This window comes from Agelaius phoeniceus, chromosome 12 (genome assembly GCF_051311805.1).
Source record: "Agelaius phoeniceus isolate bAgePho1 chromosome 12, bAgePho1.hap1, whole genome shotgun sequence".
Lineage (NCBI taxonomy): Eukaryota > Metazoa > Chordata > Aves > Passeriformes > Icteridae > Agelaius > Agelaius phoeniceus.
This window is the reverse complement of record NC_135276.1, coordinates 5,037,416-5,064,622: the sequence shown is the minus strand read 5'-3', so window position 1 is coordinate 5,064,622 and position 27,207 is coordinate 5,037,416. Positions and strand designations below refer to the sequence as shown.

At 40.4% G+C, this 27,207-nt stretch overlaps 1 protein-coding gene across 3 annotated transcripts in view; it reads right to left on the bottom strand.

Moving 5' to 3' along the window:
* Nucleotides 1-26,852, bottom strand: part of LOC143695114 (uncharacterized) — a 235,485-nt gene extending 208,633 nt beyond the window's left edge. For 2 of the 3 annotated variants that reach the window (XR_013184049.1, XR_013184050.1), the window contains exon 1: nt 6,982-7,101. The gene's annotated coding sequence lies outside the window, so the exon portion shown is untranslated. Of the gene's footprint in view, nt 1-6,981; nt 7,102-26,702 lie in introns of those variants that run through there. The other variant, XR_013184047.1, reaches the window with a different exon arrangement.
* Between the last annotated feature and the right edge of the window lie 355 nt (nt 26,853-27,207).

Here is a 27,207-nt window from a genome sequence, read left to right as displayed (position 1 = left end):
AAACAGAAGACTTAACTTTGCTTGGAGGTTCCTGAAGCTTAATTTCTACTTTCTATACACTCATGATCACTGAAGTCATAAATATACTTCACCTCACTGCAGTCAATTATGGCAAAACTACGTGTCTGCATCTGCTTTACTCTAATCCTCAACATAAATGTGCTTAAGCATGGGAATTAACCTGCTGAACCATACTTAATTACATCTAGGGAAGAAAAAGACAGTGAAGAGCCTGTCCTGGAGCTTGGATCCATATTCCACACAAAGATCAGTCCAGCAGGAGGGCCCTGCTGGGCCCTGGGGTGGTTCCAGGGGGTTGGTACAGGCTGTGATGCTGCAGGAGACAGCCAGGGCTGGCAGCCACAACAGAGCCTGTGCTGGGGAACAGCTGAGGACACAGCTCCCTTCCAGCCCAGATGTGCCAGACTGAAGCTGCTGCCAAGTTCCCTGTGCCTGTTCCTGCTCTCACAGCTCTGTCCCTGAGTGCCATTCTCCCTCAAACGAGCAGTTTGTGGAAGAGTCTCTCCAATCCCAGCTTGCTGCCTGGAATGGGGCAGGGAGCTTTCCAAAGGGCAGCTGTGCTGCTGGGGAGCACAAGTGGCCCTGCAGGGGTGAGCAGGGGCGTGCAGGGCAGCACTGGCAGGAGATGATGGCTTCCAGAGGCACAGGGAGCTGCAGCCTGGCACAGCTGTCTGTGCCTTGTGAAGGCTGCCCTAGAGCAGAGGCTGGACAGAGCTAAAGAATAAAGCAGGGATTTATTAAAAGGATCTCCTCAATGGATGCACCTTGGGCAGCACAAGAGCCCAGCCAGGGCTGCACCCAAGATGAACCAAAATGGTCCCAAAATGCACGACCGGGCACGGGGTCTCTCCCTGGGATCAGTTCTGCTCCATTTGCACCTTGCAGTTCATTGTCCCATTCCAGCTTTAGCCCCTGCAGTCCCATCCCTTTTGTTTCACAGGATTCACAGAATCACTGGGTTGGAAGAGACCTTCAAGATCATCGAGTCCAGCCCAGTCCCAACAGCTCAACTGAACCCTGGCACCCAGTGCCACATCCAGGCTTTGTTAAACACACCCAGGCATGGGGACTCCACCACCTCCCTGGGCAGCCATTCCAGAACTTTATCACTCTTGCTGGAAAAAACTTTTTCCTCATATCCAACCTGTATTTCCCTTGGCACAGCTTGAGGCTGTGTGCTCTGGTTCTGTCAGTGCTGCCTGGAGAAGGAGCCCAGCCCCAGCTGAGCACAGGCACCTTTCAGGAGCTGTGGAGAGTGATGGGGGCACCCCTGAGCCTCCTCTTCTCCAGGCTGAGCTCCCCCAGCTCCCTTTTTCTCTCTTCAGTCCACATTGTTTATGGCCTTGGCCTGAAACTTGTATTGGTTGTCCTTGATCCCCAGCTGGAGCAGGAATTGTTTTGTCTCCCTGCTCTGTGCAGAGCTCACCATCCCCTAATATGAACTCAGACCCACACCCTAAAGCAGCACAGAATCTGAAAAATATGAAAGCTAAAACTGAAGGCATCACCTGTGCCTGCTGATGAGCTGGGAGCCAGCACAGCCCAGCTGGATGAGAGCTGCAATCCCCATCCCTCTCCTCTCCCACCTCCCCCAGCCTCTGCTCATTTCCACCAAGCCCATCCCTGTGAAAAAGAGGCTGCAATAAACCTAAGGCAAAGAACTGGTAAATGTTTTACTGGTCTTTTCACCTGGATTTTAATCATTTTACTGTCCTTACAATTTTCAAGTACTTTCCTGAGAATCCTTTGAATTATTCATCCATTGTGCAGGAAGGCCAACGTAGAACACCACTAAATATTATGCAGGTACTGAATGGGGAAGTGCTTTGTCTATTTGCTATTGTGTTATTTAAACAGAATTCTTATTAGCAACAAAACATGACCACCAGCAATAAAACACCTCTTTTCTGATATCTGAGGGTTCACAAACTGTTTCAAAATGCACCACACTCAGTGTTATGCTGGTAAAATTACACTTTGCCTCTCCACCTAACAAGCATTTCCATTAAACATAGCATTCTCAGCAAGATGTTTTCTCAATGGTGAATACTTTGATTGACAAAGGATTAAATTACTGCTGAGCCTTTCATGATTTATGGCTCTTAACACCTGTTAGGTGTTAAATTTACCTTTTCACATCTCTGCTGTGCAAGATATCTGCTCCCACTTCATTAAGGTCCTGTGTTTTACACCAGTGATGACACTTCAACACAAAAACTGATGCCTTTTTGAATATAATACTGAGAGGCTTTTTAATAAATTTATCTTTAATGATTTCACTGGCTATTTTTTGTCTCACAGAATGGATTCAAAGAAGGAATTTGGGGAGAAAAGCAGTGCTGAATTTGGAGTTTTTCTTGTTGCCCCCTGCAATATGGCATAGTGGAAAAAAAGATACTTTTTGCCCTAACAAATTTGTGTGTCTGAATAGCAATGGGCAAAATATATTGAATTCAGCATCTAAATTTCAAGAAAGGATTCTCTTAAGGGCTATGAATTACACCTAAAAGAGGTTCAATATATATCTGCAATCAAATATAGCATATAATTAAACAAAAAAATATTTAATCATCACCCAAATTTTCTCTTAAAGAAATTCATTACAGTGCTGCAGTAACACAGTTAAAAACCACTGAGACTATCAGAGCATCACAGTGTATTTGTACAGGCAAGAAGTGCTCAAATGTTTTAATAAGGTGCTGTGCAGTAATAACTTCAGTGTGTTCCCAGATCACAGAATTAATTTACAGTCCTTTTGCAAAACTTAATGGATTTAATATAGTGATCATAAATTAACACTAGCAGTGGATGTAAACAGCTATCTGAGAGAGATTTCCTTCAGTTCTGTACCTGTTTGTGGTGTGATAAAGCAGACTTCAAGGTATTACAGCAGAGAGGCAATCTGTTTAATATGGGAAACAGACTTGGAGGCAGGGAGGTGACCTGTTTGCAGAATTCTCCTAAATCCCAGGACAATTATTAGAGAAGCACTTCTATATAATCTTGACAAAGGCAGTGGGACGTGGCACTGTGGTGATGTGACTTCTCGAGAAATCTTTTAATTAAACAAATGCAAAGGGAAAGGTTAAGTGAAAAATAAACAGCTCCTAAACAGGCATGATGAAAAGAGCTTAACCCACATCAAAGGGGCAGGAGATGGTTTCGGTATTAAATCAGACCTTGGGAGTTAATCTGGCCAGGAGGAGCCTCAGAGTCTTTCCTGAAGTGCACATCTGTGTGACTCAGCCTGCTCTTGCTCACAGCCAGGATATCCAAAGACTCTATAAAATACACATGCACGTTTTCAACTCCATGTTAAACCACAACAACTTGCTTTCCATTTCCTTCTTTCGGATACATTTTTAAGACAGCTGCTACCCACTGCTTCAAGATTCCAGACTGGAATCCTGCAAGTGGAAAAACTGCATAAAAACCTGCAGGAAGCCCAGACAAAATTCAGATTGGGTGGTTCTTTTTTGTGTGTGACTTCTCTGTACTCTTTGGAATAGCAGTGAACCAAAACCACCTGGTCAGCTTGCACAGGCAGGGCATAACTCTGGTTCTGAGGAGGAGGAGCTTTCCACCAGCTGCAAAAGAAGCTGGCACCCACACTGCCCAGGTTAAAGCTGCTGCTTCACTAAGGCCTTTGGAAAATCACTCAAAAGGTAGTAAGAGAATCTGTTCCTTCTATTGAGTCTATCCTATTTCTTCTTTCTCTATAAGAGAACATACAAAATTAAATCCAGTGAAGAACTGTTGGACAGACAATTTCTCAAAGACTTGAGAGCCTCATGCTCATGAGTGTGGTGACAGCCCCAACAACCATGTACCTGCAGTCAGTATTTCCTGCTATTTCTACCAGGAAATTTGTCAGTCATTTTGTATAATTCAGTGCCTCATCCTTCCAAGATCAATACCACCGCTTCCTTAAATCCTACTGGGAACACACTCTGCATTTTCAAATGTGAGAAACCTTAATTGGAAACACCAAATGTGCCTTTTTTCATCTCATCCTGGTAGAGAGGAGACCAAGCAGATTCCAAGTTGGATGTGTGCACCAGAATTAAGATTTAAAGGAAATTTATGTGCTTCAATCTGCAAGAGCAACACCCCGAATTCCAATCTACTCCCTTCATGCAAGTACATTTTCACCAGTAATATTTCAGGTGTTACAGACATGGTGAGACCACACCTAAGTTAGAGCAAGGCTTCCTTTGTTTGGCTTATACCTCAGCAACATTTGTCTTCTACATTCCCTTTTTTACCAAACTAGAGAAGGGATTCTCTCTCCTCCTGGCCCAGCATATTTGTTTCATATTCTCCAGGTCCAAGTACAGGCACCTAAAGCACTTTACATCCTGATGGGGAGCTCATCTCCTGCTCCCTCTTCTATCCAAGAAAACTCTTTTTCATGTTCAACCTTTCTCCTGGCCACCATTTCCAGGTGGTTGCAGTTTGACTGATCCCTTGCTGCAGGTCAGTATATTGACCCAGAATTAGGATTTTTCTGGAGGAGGAAATGGGACTGGGGTTGTTTTTCCTGGGCTTGACTCAGCTCAGTGAGTGGTCAGCAAAGCACCAGAATCCAGATGGACAGAAGTGACCATGCAACTTTGAAAGGGACAAACAGACAGCTCTGGCTTTAGCTGAAGAGGAAAATTTAGATATTTCTGTTGCTATCTAATGGGTAACATTAGGCTGTTCTCATTCTTTAAGGTTTTTATATCAGCTTTCCAGGTTTCTTCATTATCTGAACACCTTTATTTGATACCTGAAGTGTCTAGTTCCAAACCCAATGATGAATTATGAATAACACTGGCTACATTTCTAATACATCCAAAATCAGATAAAAGATGTAAAAAGAAACAATAATTAGTTTTATCACCTGCTTTTTCTGCGAGGCAAAGAATTTATCAAGCTAAGATCAAAATAACAGTCCTCTTAAAAAAAAAAATATTGTTCTTAAAAGAGATATTGATTTGGCATATCTTCAAACAATATAAACCAGGAAATAATACTGCTAATGAAAACATCTAAACAGCCTAAGGTACTTGACCTTTCCCAAAGCTCACTATAAATAGCTTCCAATACTGAGGCTTGCACTCTGCAACTGCAGCAGATTGATAAGGAACAACAGCAATGCAGAGGGAGCAAAACAGGTTATGAAACACTGTCCCCTGCTTCAGATAGCACAATATAAACCACTCCTGTTAATGCACTGAGAATGCCAAGGTTATGTGGCTGAATTCAGTCCTGTGATGATCGAGTGCAAAGGACATCAGAAATGTGCTGGGATAAACAAAGAGCAGAAACAACTCTTGTTTTTTTCAAGAGAAAGTGGCATTTGTTTTGAAATTGCCTGGTTTTTTTTTGATAATTCCCTAAACAGCCTGGGAGCCTGTGCTTTAGGCAATGCCTTCAGTAACAGAAAGCTCAGCCCAAGCAGACAAGGCCATTTGGCAATGAGAGATACAATTAAAAAATTAATAATAAAAAAAAATAGGGTAGAATGATGTTTTTAGAGTTGTACTCTCTCCAAACACACTATTCCATATTGCTACAAAGCAATCTTTTCCATAATAAACCCACCTCCAGAATGAAGATATTTCTTCTGATTGGAAAAAACCCATATAATTCATAATTCCACCAGTATAGAAAATGGTTTTATTTCTTAAAGGTAACTACTTTCTCTCTTTGGGTTTTAGAATTATGCAAAAAAGGTGGTATAAATAGAGCTAAGCCTTACTGTTATCTGGGTAAAACCCTTCCACAGCATTTTAGTATTCCTAATATTGCCCCAAGAATTAATTTCTAAGAATTAAACAAGTTGGGCCTTTCTAAATATTGACCTAGTCACCAATGTTTTCCTTTTTCAGAATTCATTAGACACTGACATGGCTCATTTAGAAACCAGAGTACCTGATCTGTTCAGTATCCTGTGAACATTCCCTGCCAGCCTGGGGCTGGGCATTTTTAGCTCCATAATTCCATTACAAAATGTTTCCAGTGTAGTTGTGATGTCTTTGCATATGAAGATCAGCATCTTACACAGATAATAGAATCTGAATGCTAATTTCTCCTCAAAACAACCACTAGAACAAGAATCATCAGGCCTTGCTGAAGTATTAACTGTGTTAAAACCAGCATTGTTCCTTTACACGTTTTTAAATGCCAATAAACTACCTTAGTCCCCACAGGTCTGTCATAATTCATGCATGAGATTATCTCATTTTACTGCTCTGGAATATGCTCTGAATACAATTCTTGTTTCATTTCTTCTGGGAAAAGGGAGAGGTTACTACTTCAAACTGCTTCATCTGAAAAATTTCATAATTAACTCAATGTTAATTCTGTGCTACAACACAAACATAATCACATTATTAAATTAATATTTAATTATAAAATAATCACTGTGCAATATAAAGGGTAAAAACAAATTACAGAATGATTACAGGGTAATTAAATATTTATCATTGAAACATCTGAGTGACAATTTGTGACCATAATGTGCTGAGAATTTTGTCCACAGCAAACTGCTGTGAACCACAGTGAGTCTCTTTCCTTATCTTTTACACTCAGATTAATAAACCAGGCTTTGTCATCTCTGTGTGAGAGTAACCATGGGTTTTTACTCAGCTGTATTATCCTCTGTGAGTAAACACAGAACTATTACTCCAGAATTGTGCTGCTCACTCAAAAGGAGTAACTGAGCTACTTTTTATAAGTGTTCATTAAGAATATCATGGAGTACAAATGTTTTCTTTTCCTCTTGTAAGTTGGTAAAAATAAAGGGAAACAAAAGGCCTGAAAACTTCTGAGGTTTAATGAAGGGAATGAGACAAGAACTCCTCCATGATCAGGTATTACTGTCACCATCATATTTTCTGGAAAAATCACTTCTTCCAGGATTTTTCTCCTGAGAAGCTGAGAAGCCTCAGAGAAAAAGAAAACAATTCTTACCTCATTTGCTTCTCCTGTGTTGTGCTCATGTGGAATGTGTTTGGAGATTGTTCACCCACAGGTGATTGTTCCATTGCATTCTGCTGGGAGTTGTTTTCACTCTTTGGCCAAGCAGGGCCAAGCTGTGTCGGGACTCTGGAAGGAGTCAGGAGTTTTCATTATTATCTTTAATCCTTCTGTAAGTATCCTTTCTGTATTCTTTAGTATAGTTTAGGATAGTATTCTTTAATATAATATCATAAAATAATAAATTAGCCTTCTGAGAACATGGAAGCAGTTTCATTATTCCTGCCTCCATCTGGGAACCCTGCAAATACAAGATGTTACCACACCTAAAACCCCCTGGGTTCAGCCTAACCCACTTCAGATATTCTAAATTTGAGTGAAAAGCAGCTGCACAGACACACTCCCATCTTCCCTGGCAGGATAAATCTCCTTCCTCAGGCACAGCCACCAAGGCCAGGCACAAACATTTCCATGCTCAGAGGCCTTCCCTGCCCTGAAACGCTGGGCTCAGACGCCAGCAGGGCTGCAATTCTCTGTGCCTCACCCAGGGAATCAACATTAAAGTTTTCACAGGCAAGTTTCCTCCCAGGAGCTGCTTCTTGTCGAGACAAAGAGAGAAGCAAACATGAGAAGAAAGCGAGCGTGTTACTTCACTGCTAAAAACAGCTCCCCTTGAAATTTCACTGAGTGATGATCTGAAAGAAAGCCATGATCCTTAGGGTTGGGATCTGAAGGTTAAACCTGAGCAGAATCTGCGCTCTCTGTATGGCTGGAAAATAAAAATGCCCCAGAAAAAAAAGATGCTAAATTTACCATACGTGTAATAAATGATCCTAAGAATAAAGGTAAAAGTATTTCTGCCCCACTGCCACGCAATAAACAGCTCATTCTGTGGCAGAAAATTATCTTTTTTTCTTTTTTTTCTGCAAGTACTGGTGATGGCACAGAGGAGATGTCACTAATCTACTTTGTTTTCCAAATGTAGTAACAAAGATAAATATTCCCAGAGAATTTCTGCTGCGAGGCTCTCCAGAAGAAGGCTCTCTCTTTGCTTTGCCTATTTTCCCTTTCTTCTTTTTAGCACCAAATCTAATTTCCTTGGGAAATTGTGGAAAATTATCAAAACAGCTCTGATTTCACCCCTACTGAATAGCAAAAAGCCAATTCTTTTATGGCATTTAAGTCTCCAAATTGAGAATCTTTGTATTCCTACAAGATATTTTACTGTGAGAGCATAAATGAACACAAAGATGCCCAGAAAAAAAAAGAAAAAAATCACACTTGGGAAAGGTAAACTTCTTCAAAGAACTCTCCACAGCAGGTTATCAATGGAATCTAATGGAACTTCCTAGGAAGAGCAGTTCTGAGTGAATTGCTGAAGGAACTAATTACTGCAGGGTAAAATGACAGCACACGGTGCTGAAGGGGTCTGAAGTTCCTGACACAGTTGGCCTGCTTGTTACTTAAATGAAAGAGCTGGATAGGAAACTTCTCATCAGTAAGGAGGACAAAGAGGTGAAAGAGCATTTTCTTGAGATGAAACAGAAGGTAACAACGTAAATCAAGAAATTAAAATGAATCCTGAGCTAACTGCAAGTCAAAAATCAATTTGACTGGGCTAGAAGAGAATTCCTTCAAACCTTGCTATCAAAAAATTCCATGAGAATGAAATTCTGAAATGAAATAATAGAACACCACAAAATCTTTCTGCAGAGATTCTTAGAAAGAAAGAAAACATTCTTAGCTTAGCAACATGCAAATATTGCTGGACACCAATAAGTTTAAGACAACAGATGCCTCCACTATAAATTGATAAACCTTATCATTAATACCATTAATAAGACCGACAAAGCAAAGAAATTGAGTATCAGGTTGAAAATATACATTGGAAATAACTTCAATAGCAAAAGCAATTTTCCTGGCACAATCTCTGCTTAGTCAAAAATGAGTAGAGCTGAGGAATGAATATCTGATGTACAGTAAGGAAAGCTTAAAAATTTGCAATCTGAAAAATAACATGGACAAAGATAAAAGCCAGGCCTCCATATGGTAAGCTAAACATGTTTAGTATTTTATTAAAAATATGGTTAGAATCTTTTTTTTGTTATGATGAGAGTGTTTAATAGGGAAAAGAAGAAGGATGGGTGTTTGTAGGGTATGGGATTCCAGAAGACATTACACTCCATTGACTCTGTCCAGAGGGGAGCCCTTCCAGACTTGTGCTGAAATCCTGGATTGACCATAAACTCACCCTTTACCTGGCTGACTCCACCAGGATTAGTCATTTATTCAGACACCTTTGCACCACTTGGGCATTAAACATCTTTTGCTTATGCCAGCATAAACCTACAGCAATCTTGCTTTACATCAGCATGAGACAGAATGCAGAATTTAACACCAATTACACACTGGCTCTTCCTTTAGCTGTTGCCAAATAGCAAGGAATTATTTGTTGCTTCCTAGGTACCTTGGTGATTAATGAAGTTTAAGAAGGGCACCTTCACTAATAATATGTGCCTCACATTGATCATGTTTCCAGCAATCATTAGTATTCATTAACAGCAGTCAACTTCTTAATTCCTTTTTGCTTAAGTCCAAATTATTGCAAGTTATTTACAACACCCTGTAGGAAAGAACAAAGCTCTCACAAAATCTTAATGGCTTGTTCCCAGATCCTCATATACCAGCACTTCTGGGAAATACATGCACACTGCAAAAATATCCTGGCTGATAGTCCAGAGAATTAACTGCACATAAAACTCTCTGTCCAGAGTAAGCAGAAGATAAACTTGTATCAGGCACATGGCAGAAATACAAGATATAGGAAGGTACAATAACTCACTTGTTCAGATCTGATTGTTTTCTATAAATCCAGCACTGCAGGCTTCTCCTTCTCCAGGTGGTCTGCTGCAGTTTTAGGATAATTACAGCACCAACCATCCTACAATTTGTCTGCACAATCTCACCAGAAAGCTCCCAGGCCAGCTCCATACCAGGAGCTCTCCCAATGTGCCTATCAATTTACTTCTTGCTTCTTACAAACCAAATCTACTTTAGAATCACGGAGTCACAGAAGATGCTGAGTTGGAAGGGACCCATCAGGATCATCCAGTCCAGGCTCCAGACCCCCCAGCAATCCCCCCTGTGCATCCCTGGTGTCCAAACACTCCTGGAGCTCTGGCAGCCTCGGGGCTGTGCCCATTCCCTGGGCAGTGCCAGCACCTCTGGGGAACCAGAACCTTTCCTGATCTCCAGCCTGGCTCTGGCCCAGGGAGCAGAGATCACTTCCTGCCCCTCTGCTTCCCCTTTACATTCCTTTAATTGGGAGCTAAAAATATTTTTGCCCAAGCTGAGTATCTGTTGCCTGTGACAGTAACTGGTAAAGATTTTCCCTCTCTTTATCTCACCCCAAAACTTTCTTATTCCAGTTTTTCCCCCCATCCAGTTGAGGAGCAGGGGGTGAACAAGAAGCTGGGTGAGCAATTGTTGGAATCTCTGTCTGCCCAAAGATTTCCAGCATTTCTTGTTCACAATGGTGCCATCCTATTATTTCAGAACCTACTTTGAGATATTCCTACGTCTCCCCAACCAGCTTCTCCACTTTGCAATCTGTGCATAAAAAGTATTCCAAATAATATCTAGGCATCCTTCTTATCACTTCTCTCCTTTGATTTAAATATTCAAATATTACAAGGCAAAGCATCAGAGCTCTGAGATTTATGAATACATCACCCATCTGGCGATGGTCTGAGGTTCCTAGCTGCAGTAGATGAGTAAATCTGAAATTATAATTCCTTCAAAGACCGTCAGGATGACATAAATTTGCTGAAATCTGTAACATTTTGTGAAATGCACTAGAAACATTGCATGCCTCAAGATGCAATGTGTATATACCCTGCATCATGAGTTCAAATATTGGAAAACAAGTGAAATCTATGATAATTTTTCCACTGAGGAACATAAGAAAAATATAATGCCATAAACACAGAGACTGCCTTTTGGAGAGTCAGTTTCTAATTCCTCTATTGGATTGAAATAAAATGGAAATATTGTGGTTCACAACAGTAAAACACAAATGTACAAGAAAAAACACAGACCTCAGCTCAGGAGAAATCTGTTGAAGAAGAAATAGTTGGTTGCATTTGAAAATATCAGAGATTTCTGCTGCTGTGTCATTCAGAAGAGATTGTTTCTTTCTTCCTCAGGTGAACTTCTTGTGCAATAGGAGAACTAAACAAAAGTATTGTCAGAACTTTGGCTGGGCAAACCCTGTCTGTCAGCACTCACATTCTCTTGCCATTTGTGGTCTTGCATTTCTGGTGCCTCATGGGCCATTCTGGAGGCATCTCATTGATGTGCAGGCCTGCCCAGCCAGCCCCAGGTCCACTCACAGCCACAGAGGTTTGTGATGTGCTGCAACCCTCCAGCCAAGGAATTGATTGTCTCTCCCACTCCAGGCCCTCTTCTTTCCTTTCACATCAGAGAACAGCACAGGAAAGAGGAGGGCAAGGTTTGCATGTAGGCTTTGGCTGAAAAGGGAAAGGCTGAAATCCCTTCCACATTGTGGAGATCAGCCCTGCTAATGATGCCTTGTGCAGGCTGCCCTAGAACAGAGGCTGGACAGAGTTACAGAATAAAGCAGGGATTTATTAAAAGGCCTCCATGGATCCACCTTGGGCAGCACCAGAGCCCAGCCAGGGCTGCACCCAAGATGAACCAAAATGGCCCCAAAATGCACAACCAGGCCCGGGGTCTCTCCCTTGGATCAGTTCTGCTCCATTTGCATCTTGCAGTTCATTGTCCCATTCCAGCTTTAGCCCCTGCAGTCCCATCCTTGTTTTTCTCTCTCCAGCCCACGGGGTTTGTGCTCCTGGGCTGAGATTTGGATCATTTGTCCTTGGTGCCCAGCTGGAGCAGGAATTGTTTTGTCTCCCTGCTCTGTGCACAGAGCTCACCATCTCTAATGTGAAGCCAGACCCGCACACTAAAGCAGCACAGAACCTGAAAAATAGAAAATCTCAAACCTGAGGCATCACTGACACTGTCCTGAGCACTTTCTGCAGCAATGAGGGGGCCAGTAACTCCAAAGCTGATCCCTCTCCTGGGTCCAAGCAATGTCCTGTGCTGGACTATTTCTGATGTAGAAATTTGATTTTGATGAACAGCTCTGTGACATAAAAAGAAATAACTGACATCATCTTCCTGAAGAGCTACTTTGAAAGCCTGGCAGCTATAAACACACCTCCAAGCAGCAGCTATTAATGAATGGCTTTTCCTCTCAACTTTTCAGGTCTGAGAAAAGAATAAGGAACTTCAAACTTGTCCGTATGAATGATTATGGAGCTATTTGTCATGCACAGGCCCAGCTTCATGCATGGGTTAGCTGTGGATTCACCACTGTGGGTTGGAATGAGGCCGTGCAGCCAAAAACCAAAGCAGAGCTTCAGCAGTGAAAAACCTGACCCAGGCACATGGTTAAGCAGCTTAGACATTCCTTTTCCACTGGATTTCTTTGTAGCAAAGAAACAGCTAAATAAATAATAAAGCAGATTTTAGAGAAAGGCTTGAAAAATTAATGGGAATCTGTGTGATCAAGCCTGGAGGAGCCCGATGTGAAGCTGGCTGCAGAGCTCTGATCAAATCAGAATAGTCAGGGAACAGTTTCACAGCAATGCAGACATCTCTGGGAATACTTTATAGTGACACCACCTCAGCACAGTTTATTAGACTTGTTAAGACACATTATAATAATATCTGACAAATAAGTAAGTTTGGATCTATTCCAAAATGAATCTATGTATCATCATAGCAGATTCACATGCTGGTTTAAAAATATGGAATTATGCAATAGACAAGATTACCATAAAGGTAAAGGAGCAAAATAAACCAAGCAGTAAAATACATTGATTTTCAGGTGATGTAGCTCTTACACCTCCTCTGAGCCCTGGCAATGCAAAACAACTCATGATGAATGGGAAGAGATGAGCAATTCCACTTCACTTGTCCCATTGCTGGGCTCCAAAACCTGGAGCAAATTAAGGGATGGGAATTTCTAGAAGGGAGATTTATTCTCACTACTACTTAAACATACAAAATAAAAACAAGGACTATTTAGTGCTGATATTGGGGAACTCCAGGCAGCACTGAACACTAAAACTCCATGGCTGCTCTTTCTTCAACATCCTGTTTTTTCTGGCTCAAACTTTAGCCAACTCTGCTGGCATTTCTTACACTGGCTCTCTCTCTCTCTGGTTGAGCTTTGCTTTCTCATTTTTGATACTTTCCTCCTGCTCAGCCATTTCTGAGACTGGCAGTGGGAGAGAGGAATTTTGCACATGTAAAACAGTTCCCAGACTTTTTTGTTTTGAAGCCTGCTAGCATTTCCACACTTCCCACACATGTAAGCAGGAGCTCAAAGAATAACAAGAGAAAGAATCTGTTCTCAGTGACTGAACTGAAGCCTCTCACAGCTCAAACTGTTGGATTTTGCTGACCAAACCTTACAAGCATTGTGTCTCTGGAGGAAAGTGGATATTTAATTCATGTCCCAATGCCCTGGGCTCACTGAGCACCTCCTGCTCTTTGGTAGTGGAGAAGGGTTTAATGATAATTGCTGTTACAAGACAAAATCAGGTGTTGGCATAAAAAGCTGAGATCTTTTGTCTCCTTGCACTCTGCTGGCATTCTGACACCACTGAATCACAAGCTAAAGAAAGAAAGAAAAGGAGCAGTCTGAAGGTGCAAAGAATGTGCCAAAAAGCTGACTTGTTAAAGAAGAGGAGGTTGAGATAAGCAAAAAAAAAAACCCAATCCCAAACAAACCAGGGTTAGTTGGTGTTTCTGGAGGATAAAGAGCTGGGAGGCAGAAACAACGAGGAGCTGACAAAGAAAGCTCAGTTTTTGTAGTCAGTCCCTTCTTGGTGGGGAGCAAGGTGTAATCATAATGTACCTGCAAGAAGGGCCCAAATGCCAGGTATTTCTCAGCTTTTAGAGGTATGTACAGTGGAATGTCACTTTTATTTTGTATATATTTGATGGAACATGTATGTGCTGAGAGCAAGTTCAAAAATGACATTTCAGTTTCCCAGAATTTTTTTATTTTCTAGAAAAAGAACACAAGAATCAAGACTGAGCCAAAACTTGGGAGCGTGTACTTATTGCCAAATATGACATTTCTAGAATGAAATATCCACTTCAGGGTACCAAACTACTTGCTAAAAATCAGAGCAGGACATCCAAGCAAATTTGGCAGTTTTAGACAGATATGGATAAAATATATGGATATGGATAAAATATCTGTCATGTCCATGGCTATTCACCATTGCCTAACACAGGAGATTTTTATTCTGACTGTGGAACTCAATTTCAGTCTGCACCTGCCACAGCTCCCATCACAGCTCATTAGGGATCCCCCACAGTCAGGAAATCTGGAGAGCAGATGCCAAACAAGTTGGCCTGCCTAGGGATCTAGTCTAGAAGCCATGGATTATGAAATCACATGGCAAGTGGTTCCAAATACATGACCTAAGACGTGTTGGGTGCTTGGCAACCCATCTGTATTCATCTAGAGCCAGATGAGCAATTTAAGAGAAAATGAAGTTTCATTATGAGCTCATAAAAATGGAAACCACTTACATGAAATGCTTCCAATCAGATAATATGAAAAATTGAACAAGTGAAAAAGTCACAAAATGCAAGACCTATTGCCAGTACAACAATCTGGTAAATAAATTCCAAAAAAATCTCATTTTCATGTTCTCCTCCATCGCTATGTCATATCCTCATAAATTCCTGAAAACTCTCACCAAAGGAATACAAAGAGCAGTTTCCTCCTGTGGGAAAACACTCAATATCCTAATGGCAGCACTTACTACAATTTATAGTTTGCTGCCAAGCTACACACTGCACACAGGGCACGCTGCTGCAATGCATACAGCATCAGTGCTCCAGTTTTTAAAATCATAGAAAAAGGGGATGTTTATTGAGAAGAAAACCTGCCCCTCAACAAAGCACTGTTGTTGGAGATGATAAGAGGAAATCACATGATATATTTCACACTAGGACCTAGGAGAGAATGCTTCAAATCAAATGCACTTTCTGGATGAAGGAGAACACGCAGAGCAAAGGCACACAGAGAACCTGTGACAACAGGGTGCAATTACAGTTACAACTGATCCAAACGCTGCTCTCCAAAAGCAAACATTTCTTAGAATTTCTTTGGGACCTCTGTGGCAATTTAAGGTGGCTTCTTTAATGGAGGGACTCTTACAACAATGGGAAAAACTCCGTGCCATAAAATTGAAAAACGTTTACTTCTCCTCTCCCATACAGCTCACGAGCATTTTGATTACCACTCCACACTAAAAGGATGTTTCAATTTAAAGCTCTTCAAGGGGCTGCCAGAAATGCTCCTCTCAATGATAAGTCCATTTTACAAGACAAGTGGGAGAGCATTGCCTTCCTAAGGGCCAGGAAAGTATATTATTGTGTTATTTACAGCCAAGTGACAAAACAAAGAGAAATGTGGAAGATGTCAAAGAGAATCCAAGACCAGAAGCATTAACAAATAGTCTGAAAAAACACACAATGCTTTGGGTTTTTTCCCTCCCACATCCCATTGGTCTTCATATCCTCTGAAGTTTAAAAGTGATGGAAAACCTCTGAGAGAGAACTCAAAGCTGTGGTCAGGAGGTTAAACAGGGGGTAACTTGGTTCTACAGGTTGAACAGTCCTACCTCATAAATAGGAAAAGCTGTTTGAGGATGGGGATGTCCATGGCAGCCCTGGCTGCAAAGACCACACAATGGAGCTTCAGATCCTGAGAGAAGCGAGCAGAAAAAAACCCAGCTGAGTCAGAGCTCTGAACTTCAGCAAAGGAGATTTCAGCTGCTCAGGGACCTTCAGGGAACATCCCAGTATGAGACTGTCCTGAACTGCAAAGAGGTGCAGGAAAGAGGCAGGGCCTGGCAGGGGAAAGCATTTCAATCCAGGAAGGTCAAACCACAAAGTGCTTTAGCAAATATCATGGACATTTCCAATCCTGCCCAGACAGGTTTTCTATGCATTGGGAGACCCTTCTCTACCCCTCTGAAACATTGCAGCAGCCACACCAGCTGTCCAATGCTGGGAAAAGCACCACTGCACATGAGGACCAGAGCAGGTGATAGAGAGAGGCCTTCTAAAAGAAATAATTTTAATCAAACCCAAGATATTTTGGAAAATAAAAACAACAAAACCCAGGATTATTTAGGTTCTCTGCAATAAAAATCACGTGTGCATGAATAAGTATTGCTTTAATGTTTCTTGTGCTGCATGTATACTATGATAAACACAAAGTACAGATGTACTGCACTTGAGAGAGGATATAAACAAACAGTAATCTCTTAATAAAAACACATTTCTTAGTACAAAAATTTAAATAAGAATGCACTTTATCAAAAAATATTTTCCTTTGTCAAATATCCTGTGCAATGATTACTGCTGCATTTCTAACAATCTGCCACTGGCAGATTACAAGCCTAATACTGTATAAAAAGAAAAAAAAAAAAGCCTATTTCACTAATATTTTTTAAGCACTGGTTTCCTATCCCTGGAGGTATTTAAAAGTCACATAGATGGGGCACTCAGGGACATGGTTTTGTGGTGGGTCTAGAAGTGCTGGCTTAATTGCTGGACTCCAAGGTTTTTTGCTACCTGAAAGATTCCATAATGTTGTAATTCTATGATTATGGCTCTCTCATTCAAAAATGCCCTTAGATTATTCCAACATCTTCACTGCAAATTGGATCAGACTCAAAGGTCAAGAATGGTACCAGAAGACTGACTAATCCCCACACAAGTGATGAAAAAACCTTTATAATTTAGTCACTGCAAGTGCATTTACCTCCCTTTCTCCAGGCCTTGTGGTGGCTGAACTCCTTCAAAAGCTGAGGAGAGGCAGAACCTTAGCTACAAACAGAACAAACAATTGTCTGAGGTGTTTGGTGAATACTCACCAAACCAATACCAAATATTTTCCTGCAGGAAAGCTGTGTCAGTCAGTCCATGAGGAGCTGAAGTTTGTTAGAGTTCGTTTTCCCTGTTTTGCTGCCACCTGAGTGCCAATTTCCAGCCAGGTGAGGCTCCTGTCACTGTCACAGGGGCCATTGAGCCTCACAAGGAGCACAGCAATCACAAACCCTCCTTCTCAGGGAGCCTTGGCTCTGGAACAGAGACAAGCAGCTGACAACTGCCAATTATTTCATCTTTTGTGCCCATTTCCCTCTGGGACACACACAGTGTCCACTGCTGGAGGTGAGTAAGCTGCAAATGTCTTCATCCTTCTGATGCTGCCCAAGGAATTTAATTACAGGGAGCAGTCTTTGGAATGGGTCACACTTGCAAGAAGCAGTATACAGGAGAGATGAGAAATAAAAATAAATGGTAATGTTGGTAACAAAAAGACAGACATGATGTATAACTTTGATATTAAATAAATATTACTTATTTTGTTTAAAAACTGCAAAGGTGTATCATGGCAAATAACCATCTGTCTTTGTAAAGGAACCAGGAGAATCAACCAAATCTTGCTGATTTGCAAGAATCAGCTACTTGCAAAAAAGTGCAAGTAGTTCTTGGATGGCACCAGCTCCAGGATGGTACCAGCTTCAAAGAAATGAGCAGAACCCTTAGGAAAGGAACTGAGGCCAAGAGAGAAAACTGTGGCCTCAGTCAAACATGGCAGGTGAGCATCAGTTAAGTTTTAACAAACTCTACAACGCTGGTGATGTAAAAATATGTAAAAATGGACAAAGGGCACATTTTAGATGACCACAGTGACATTATTCACTTCTTTAGAAATGCTCTGGATAGAGATATGTGCAAGCAGAGCACAGTTCTCAGACTATATGGAAATTTTTTTGAAGTATGAGCTTATGCTTTAGAAACCCTGACAATTGTAATGCTGTTAATCAAGATCTGCTTATTTTATCATGATAGTTTGTAACAGTAATAGCAGCATAAAAAAAAAAGAAAGAAAAAGGGAGTTTTTCTCAAGTTCTATCAAAATCATCACCAGCTCTATGTTAAATCCTAGCACACCTGTTTTCCAAGCTGTTGACAAAGTTCACAAGAAGGATTTGGGGAGCACACAGGGCAGATTTCTGTTGAAAACATCCATCTTGGCCACCAGGGGAAAGAATCATAAACCAGTATCAAAGAAATGAAGGCAGAGTTGGATTTTAAAGTAAAAGCCCTTTCCTCAAGTTTAGTACTCACTATTGCATTCAGCTACAAGTACCAACAGACTTGGTTGGTTACAAAACTACAACTTCTCTCCAGAAAAAAGAAAATGCTAAATTAAAGAACTCCAGGTATTTTATGTTTCTTTGTAGACTTATCTTTTGAAGTAAGGAGTGCCAAAAATGTTGAGAAAATGTCAAGGGAAACAAGTGGGACAAAATGAAACTCTGTTAGATCACCCACTAACAAAATGTGTTGATTTTGGTAATTTCATATCTCAAGGAGAGTTTCAGGCACTTGCTTAGAGGAAATGTACACTTGGGCACTCTTCAGAACAAGAACCTGTGCTGGCTTTGCTCTGGGAATTGTGGAACAGTTTGGGTTGGAAGAGACATTAAAGATCAGCTTGTTCAGCCCTGCCATGGGCAGGGACACCTTCCACCCCCCCAGGCTGCTCCAGTCTCCATCCAGCCTTGGACATCTCCAGGGATGGGCCACACTGAGCTCACCCCAAAGCTGGAACAGCCCCAGCTGTGCCAGCCTTTCCTCCCAGCAGAGCTGCTCCATCCCTCTGCTCATGCTGGAGCCTCCTCTGGGCCCATTCAGAGCTCACCCATTTTAGAAAAGCCCAACAGCAAAAGCATCTCCCCCTGAATCCATCAGAGCTCCTCTTGTAGAGCTTTTGGCAGGGGGTGTGCACGTGAAGTGCAGCATGCACAGCACTGCTGATAAGTGTTGGCACAGCAGGCAGTCCATAATAAGCCACAGAGACAGTAAAGTATTGCAGCAATTCAGCACAGAGACAAAGAGCTCTGGCCATGAAGTCATCTGTCTACACAAATCTAAGAAAAGCAGGAAAAATGACATCCTCACTGAGGCAAATAATGTTCCAAACATACCAAGCCATGTAAATCATTGCAGGAGAGCACATGTTCATCTTCATGAGCAGATTGTGTGCTGACAGGTAGATCATTCACAGCACTAGCAGGCTTGGTAGAACTTCTATTTTCTCTGACTTGACTTCCCAGCACTCTGCTTACTTCATACATTTCAGTTGGAGGGAGTAAAATAATCCAGCACCAATAATTGTTGCCACAGAGATTATTCTGGAGTTCCATACTCAACACACTTTTTTCTCACATTAAGCAGACTAAGACTTGCAGGAAGAACTTTTCATATCCTGACCAACTTGGGGATGTCAACTAAGTCCAGAACAGTTCATGCTAAAGAAAAAAAGTCTTTCAGAGATGGGCACTGAACCAAACCAATGGAGTTCAAAAAAGAGATCTTTATCTCTCTGTGGCCAGTTCTCTGCAAAATAAAAAAATGTAACCCATACAATTATTACATTACAGTCAGGAATTCTCCTTGATTTAAATTCATGGAAGAATGGCAGCTCATACTGAAGCCAGTCTGGGCACAGAGCTCAGAGAAGGGGAAAAAGAACACCATAGACAACATCATAGAATAGTGAGAGAAAGAGGAATACTACAGAGATTTATAAAATCCTGAGAAATAGTGAGGAAAATAAATGTGGGGTAATACATTTTCTCACAGTACAAGAACTGAGAAACCATCAATGAAAGTATTAGGTAGCATATTAAAAGTCCAAAAAGGAAAGTAATGCTTAAACTTCTAACACAATCAATAATTACATTGTGAAATTCATTCCCACAAGATGTGGTGGACACAAGAATAATTCTTAAAAGTCTGAGCTATAATTCCTGGAAGATTCTTCACAAGTCACAATCAAATGCAAGGAATGCTTTTCAAGGCATTTGCAGCTCAATAAATCTGCTCCATTATTGGCCAAAAGCACAAATAATAAAGAGGGAAGGGTCACTCTGCTCCTCTGACATTTCTAATCCTTTGTTCTGGAAACACTTAGTGAAAATTCTGCAGCTTCAGGTGTTAGGAACAAGATACAGTGTATGACAAGTCTCAAATTCCTATTATCTCCTTAGGAATCCTGAAGGAAATCACAATCAGAGTGCACTTTATTAAAGGGGTGTTCCTTGCACAGGTGACTTTAGGCTGCACCATGTATATCAATATTAGTTTCTAACAAGGCCACACAAATATGACTAATTGATAAGATGCAGACATTGTTATGAAGTCCTTTCTCAAACCAGCACCAAAGTTTCAAATTCACTAAACTCACAGAAAACTAAAGTTCTCAAAATCCTGCTCAAACCATGAGCAACATATTTTGTATTCTGGCCAATATAAGTTCATGCCTTACATTTCTAACCTTCTAGTACTGCTATAAATGACAACCAAGACATGTAAAACCATAAAAAACAATTCCCCAAAAGTCCAAAATTAGTGCATGCAGGGATATTTTCTTTTTTTCTTCACTGTCCTCTTGGTAAGTTTGATCAGTACTCTTTTAATTGCACTTCGAAGAACTTTGTTAATTAGGCCTTTGCTAATTTTTTCAGAGCAACTGGAATCAAAAGACAGAGCTTCAATTCCATTTAACATCATGCTCCAGCTATTGGAAAGAAAGCTTACATACTTCATGATAGCTTCCACCTTAAATTTTCTATCTTGTTTTATATATATTATTATATTCTAAAACTTTCAACTCCAAGTTTTTTTACTGTGTGATATCACACACTTCTATTCAAACTCCACACCCACAATCCCAGTTCTGTCATTCCATTTTGGAAGCTTCTCCACAGCCTCAGGTCAATGCAGTGTTCTCCTGGGGGTCAGTGCCTGTCAGCACAGAAAGTCTGAAATTCTCAGTAACCAGGGTTCTAACACTTGTTTTTTCTCCATTTGCATTACACACTACTTTATCTAGAATGCACCACTGAGAGGGAAAATCTTCCTGTTGCTAAAAATACTTTGGAAAATTGTTTGCATTGATTCTTGATTCGTTTTCTAATTGATACCACTAGTATTTTGTGTTCTTACATTTTATGCAACCTATTTTACCTATTAATTTAAAACCAGAAATGTGTTCCTCAGGAGCTGGATGCCATTCTTTTTCCTACTTGCCATGCTAATGTTCATAATGGCTTTACCTAAAATCATAGATGGATAGTTTGAGTTAAAATTGTATTAATTACTACTAATGCCACATGTTCTGAGTATTTCCTAACTATGTATAAAACTGATCCTTTAAAGATTAAAACTCTATTTTCCATAAATTTCTATCAAGTCTTTTAACAGAGCTCTGCACTGGTATTTTAATGTTCACTTACTTTAAAAACAAAGTGTTTTCATCCTGCAGATATCTCATTATTTGTCAATCTTGACAATTTCTTTGTTCTGCTCTCTCATAAACCACTTTCCTTGGGAATCCCTGAGGAATGCATGTTTATCCTAGGGAATACCTCCTTCCTATCAGTAGATGTAATTGAGGAATCTTTTTTCACCTAAAAAGCACCCATCAAACCCTCAAACAACAAACAAAGAAATCAACCCCACGCCCCCAACAGCTTTCAGATCATCGTGCTTTTCAAAGGAAGCACCTTTACATTTTTTAGGAATGTGGTGAAAAACACAGTGAAGAACACGCAGCTCCTGTAAACACCTAGGAGACTAAAATGTGCTGACAAAAACCAAAAAACATGGTATGCTTCAGTCACCACAAAAATTATGTATGAACTTTTCTACTGATTGAACAGTCTAAAAGAGGTTCACCATAAAAGGAAATGTGATAACTCCCCAGGAGCAACAGAAAAATTTAAATTCAAAATTAGGTACAGCATTTTACTTCCTAATCAAATGCTTGCCAGATTATGGATTTTGAAGCACACAGCCAAAAATAACACTTGTAATGAATGCTACTTGTCAATAGCTGGTCATTTATTTCTCCAAAATCAAGTGTTACATCATTGAAAACGTTGTGAAGGGAAAAAAACCAAAAACAATAGCAGCAACAATAACAGGAAAAAAAAATCCACAAGAACTTCCTTAATTCTCTTTTCTGTAACATTTGAAGTGAGAAAGTGAAGAATCATTAAATACATTCTGTGCTTGACTGGTATGCAAAACTTCCTGTCAATAGATGTAAACTCCTAAAAAAGATCTGGAGTGAAGATAAGAGAGCTGCAGTGGGACCAGAGAAAAGAATTTCACCTCAAGGATAGCACAGAAAAGAAAATAAATGTCAGGTTCAGAACAGATGTTAGGAAGCTTATCAGGAGATTAAGCTGGAAATGGCCTGAAACACAAAACATCCCTACACCTTGTAAGATGCTTAGCAAGGTGCATCAGCACCACCCAAGCACTGCAACAGAGAAAAGGAAATTTTCCTTTGTTGGCTTCATTTCTAACATATTCTTTAACCCATCCCAAAGCTGTGCTGCTTCTGCTGCTTCCTAAAGCAGCTGCCTCTCCCAGGCTACCAGCCAGCTCTGCCTCCCTCCCCTGTGGAATTCTGTGATTTGCCCCAAATTCCCCTTCTGTTGTCCTCACAACCCCTTGGCCTTTACTCTGTCTCCTGCCCTCGCTTATCCACTTCATTCTACTCCTATTTCTCACCAGCCACCATTCACACAGCAAGTTTTACTCCTCTTCCCTGAGGAAGTAAAGTAATCCTGGAGGAAACCACAGCATCTTACCATCATATTACTCCTGCATGCATTATTTCTATTGCTGTGTTATCAGTGTTCATTACAAACTCTTTGATAAGAGGATTACCTGCTGATCTCTAGCACCTCTTCTGCACTGGGTATGCACCAATAGCTGTTTCCTTGCCATTAATATAATTTGGTACTTGCAGGCTATGAGTTCCATGGGATTTCAGTCTGACCTCAAACTCCAGACTTAAAGCCTTACTTGTATATTGTAAATGCACAGTGAGCCCCACAATGATGCATCTGATTCAATCTTTTCAGTAGGCTAATTTATTACTTTATTATTCTATATTATATTAAAGAATACTATACTATACTAAAGAATACAGCAAGGATACTTACAGAAGGCTAAAAAGATAATAATGAAAACTCCTGACTCTTTCCAGAGTCCTGACACAGCTTGGCCCTGATTGGTCAAAGAGTGAAAACAACTCCCAGCAGAATGCAATGGAACAATCACCTCTGGGTAAACAATCTCCAAACACGTTCCACATGTGAGCACAACACAGGAGAAGCAAATGAGATCAGAATTGTTTTCCTTTTTCTCTGAGGCTTCTCAGCTTCCCAGGAGAAAAATCCTGGGTGAAGGAATCATGTTCAGGGAATGTGAATGCCACACTTGTAGTTCACTCCACAAGATAGAATTGTTTTCCCCATCTACATTTTAGTTTTAAAAGCTTTTCAGTAACACAGAACCATGCTGTCTTCTCTACCTTATTTTAATGAACATTGCAAGAACACATTACACTCATGCACCCCACAAAAAGCAAAATTTTTACTTTGCTCACTCGTGCAAAGGAGAAAATTTATCTTAAAATGTTTAACTGCCTTTAGGAAACCTTGCAGCACTTTTATTCTGAAGTAAAACAGTTCCTACATAAGCCAGAAGGGCACTCCACATTCTAAGATTTGAGCTCTGCTTAATAATTGACGTTTTTTATTCAATTGCTCATTGAAAATTCAAGTTTTTGATACTAAAGAACGCAGTTTAAATGAAAACAGGATCCCTGGAGAATTTAATAGCATACTTCCCATAGTTTAGACTTTCTGAACAAGTCAGCTTTTATCAGCAATAATTGAAGTTGCCAAATTCAAGAACAGAACTGATGTGGCTACACACTGTGAAACCATTTAGTGACAGCACAAATACAGAACACTGTAATTAGTTGCCTAACCATTGGTACAAAAAAAATTGTGCAGTGTGCTGCCACCTCTACATAAATTTCAAAGTGCTTATATTGTGCATTATTTCTAGAGCCATCAACATTAAGTGGTTTGCTGAGCCCATCTGTACTTGTAATGAATTGATTCATAGCTTTATGTAACTGAACAAAGATATTTGAAATATATTGAAATAAAACTCTCTTATTGAAAGATCATTATACAAATGATCACAACAGCTTCACAACAGCACCTACATTTGAATTTGATTTGATTTGAGCACAGTTTGACTTGTGCAAAAACATTCTGAAGGACTACCCAAAGAATGCTTTAAAAGTGATTTTTGTTCCCATCAAGTACCTGCTGTTGCTTGCCTTTAAGCTGTTTCAGAGCCATTCTTATTTAGTGAAGATTTTTTACTTCAAAGAACAGAGGTTTACATGAGGTCTCCCCCTTGGTGCAACTTCACAGCTGCACAGGTGGAGAAAAATGAGTGAGCACCACAGCGAAGCAAAACAAAACATGTTTTCATACAAAACTCCCAGAAAAGAAGGTTATGAATGTGCTTTTTGACTTCTGACTTACATTTTTATTATGCTGCTTGACCTGACCTTCAGTCTAGCCTTTCTCCTGCCCATGAAACTCAAAAGATGCAGAGAGGACACGTTGCACTCACAAAAAGAGAGAAATGTGCCCCATTTTGTTGCTCCAGAAATTTACCTACCATCACCAAGCAGTTTATTAAATTCCATGTAGCAGAACTGCCCAGAACTTTGATTTTTACCAGCCAAAAGCAGAAGACATAAAGGCCATTATATTATTCTACCAATTTTCCTCGGCCTAAATCCTTTCAACACACCCAAAGCCATGGGTACCAAGGAAATTTAAGAGGAAAAAAAAGAAGTGAGAGGGAATTTCCTCTCATGATCTATAAAGATGGAGTTCCATATTTATGCAAATTATGTGACAATTTCCTAGTTTATTTTACAAATTTAGACGCCCTAGTTTTCAAAGGTAAGTAGTTTATTGTACATATGTTCAGAACATTTTTGCCTGGTTCCTTTAATCTCTCCCTTGCACAGGTATTAAACTATGATTCAGTCACTCAGCTGGTTTGAATTCTTCCAGTTGTTCCTCTTACAAGGAGAAATGGAAGGAGCCTGTGACTTCTTGGACACACTCACTGTAACTTTTAAAAAATTGAATTTCCCTCTCAGAGCAGAACACAAGTGATGAGACATGACATCTTCATTCAACCCTCCAACCCTCTCCTCCATCAGCTCCTGATGCTAAAAATGTCCCCCTAAGCTTCACTTTGGACAGCACTTCATGAGGTTATTTAGGTGGGACTTGAGATTTCACACCAGCCTCCTTCACTGAGGATTCCTTGTTCCTTGTACTTTCCTTTCACAAGCACAAAAATCCTCAAAAAACCCAAACCATTTAGAAAGGCACTAACATCATTGTGCTTTTTCTTGACCCAAAGACTTCCTGAAGTTTCAATTCTCTGCTTCTGTGAAGCACCTAAAATACTCTTCAGTTTCTGAAGCGATTGGCAGCAATTAAATTCCATCCACAATACAATACTGGATATTAATTTAGGCACTGGGCAGCACAGAGCTATCAAAACTGATTTCAGGGATGTCTCAAGAACTATTGCACTTGCTGTCTATGCAGCAGCTACTTATCCCAGGTTCCTGGGCATCAGGAAGCTGAGCAGAGCTCCAAAACTCCTGCCTGGCACATAGGGTTACTCACCAAAGATCAGATACTGACTGTAAAGAGGGAAAGGACAGCAAGAATTTAACAAGTAGAATTGGTACTTGAAATGGATTAAGAGGTGGTGATCTGTGTGTTCCCTTATTGCAATCAAGCTTGGACATTCATAGAGCTCCCACTAACACCTTCTGCTTGTGCAAATTAATATTTTTAAAAAGTCATTGGGCAGACTGAAGAACTTTGGAGGTAAGGAACACATTCCTTGATTTTGTACAGCAGCAGAGCATGGTGCCAGGAGCACCAAAGTCATGGGTTTGATCCCCATAGGAGCCCCTTGGATTCAGTGAATCTCCTGGGTCCCTTCCAACTCAGAATGCTCTGTGACTCTAATACCAACAACAATTGATATTTAGGTAATACAAGAGATGTACATTCATGAAAAATCAGCCCACTCCAACACTTCTGTGCAGTTTCATGTGCCTGATCACTGCATTTGTTCCCTGCAATCATTCCACAAACAGTAGACAAGTAGATGGCTATTTGGAAGAAACTTTCCACCACATTTCAGAATGGTGCTGCATATAAGCACCAAATACACTCCTGTTTCTGGAGAGAGGTTGCCATGGGGCTGAGATGCAGGAAATATGCACTACAGCTTAGAAAAATGACTGCAGGACAAGCCCCCTGTGTACTTGCTTTTATTTAATTATCCCAGTTAGTGGTAATGAATTCAACTATTATAAACCTCTCCTAGAACAAGCAACAATGGATTAAATATCACAACAGCTATCAAAAATATTTTGCTATCAAACCAGAAAGATGTTTCTGGTTCACTTTCAATCACATCCAGCACCAAACACTCTTTTATAAAAAGATAAAATAAATATAAGATATTTTTTGACCATCCAACAAGACTATGTAAAATAACAGTGTTCAGAACTCTCTGTTGGAAATCTATCTGGAATGGACAGATCATCAAGAAAAATAAATTTAAAAAAAAGGCAGGAAAAAATCTATACTTACACAACATTAATTTGTAGTGAAGAATTACCCAGTCAAACTCTTCACACTTTGGTGGAGCATTTCACATGTGCACATGTACATGCTTTTCTCCCCAAATAATCTGCAATATTTTTCATAAATCGTCAGAGAATGGCATCCTAGTGTCCTAAGTAAGTGTAGCCAGCTAACAGCACTGATTGCCTGTATTTATTACTGGGGGTTTGCTTTAAGAGGAACAGATGGTTTCCATGTGCTCCCAATCAAATACTCTCAGCTGCTTATTTGATCATCCACACTAGGTTTTTTGATTTAAATAATTGAGCTTTAGCATTCTGTACTTTTTAAATTTGACCTGCTGCCTGCAGCTCTTTTGACTTGTGGCAATTGCTGTTGGCTGGTGGCCAGCAGCCTTTTCCTTAGACCCCAGCACAGTTAATTCAGCAGTGAATTGAAAACAGACACTCTGTATTCCTTAGGATAACATAGTCTAAATTCTGTTCTCCAAATAATCCCTATAGAGGCATAC